General features: G+C 42.1%; 1 non-coding gene across 1 annotated transcript; it reads right to left on the reverse strand.

The window, feature by feature from the left end:
- Positions 1-287: 287 nt before the first annotated feature.
- Positions 288-394, reverse strand: LOC141644543 (small nucleolar RNA R71). The gene has a single exon (XR_012544156.1). It is a non-coding gene; the product is annotated as a small nucleolar RNA R71 (small nucleolar RNA).
- Positions 395-734: the final 340 nt, after the last annotated feature.

Genomic DNA, 734 nt, shown 5'->3' on the forward strand with positions numbered 1-734 from the left:
TTATTGCCAAGTCCGCCTTCATCCAATTAGTTGAGAGGAGCCAATTTTGGGGGATGCCTAGTGAGGACCCTCATTCTCATATGGAAATGTTTTGCGACTATTGTGATGCTATCTCTCAAACGGGCGTGACTCAAGACCAAATTAGATGGGTCTTATTTCCTTTTTCCTTAATCGGCACCGCGAAGCAATGGTTGAAGGGCCTTGATAAGGCCACCCTTGGAATAGATTCTTGGAAGAAGTTGGCTCTAGCTTTCTGCAAAAAATTCTACCCACCGGAAAAGACTAACATGCTAAGAGCTCAAATTACGGGTTTTAAGCAAAGGGATGAAGAGTCTTTGTATGAAGCTTGGGAGAGGTTCAAGGGAATTTGTCGCTCATGTCCTCACCATGGACTTAGCGAATGGTTTTTGGTGCAACAATTTTGGAATGGTTTATATGAAGATTCTAGGAACATTCTCAATATGGGATCAAATGGAATGTTCACCGAAGTTGATGACAATCAAACATGGAACAAGATTGAGGAAATGGCGGTCCATAACTCACAATATAGTAGACCTCGCAAGGCTACTAGAGGAGGAAACATTAAGTGGACTCCGTTATTCAATTGGGTGCTCAACTTAGTGCTCACATTGACACAATCAACTTGAAGTTTGAACAAGCTATGGCTAGACTTGAGGAAAACTCAAAATCATCAAAGCATCATGTTAATGCCATGACGGCATCCTCATCAATCC

Source organism: Silene latifolia, chromosome 2 (genome assembly GCF_048544455.1).
Source record: "Silene latifolia isolate original U9 population chromosome 2, ASM4854445v1, whole genome shotgun sequence".
In the NCBI taxonomy this organism is placed as follows: Eukaryota; Viridiplantae; Streptophyta; class Magnoliopsida; order Caryophyllales; family Caryophyllaceae; genus Silene; species Silene latifolia.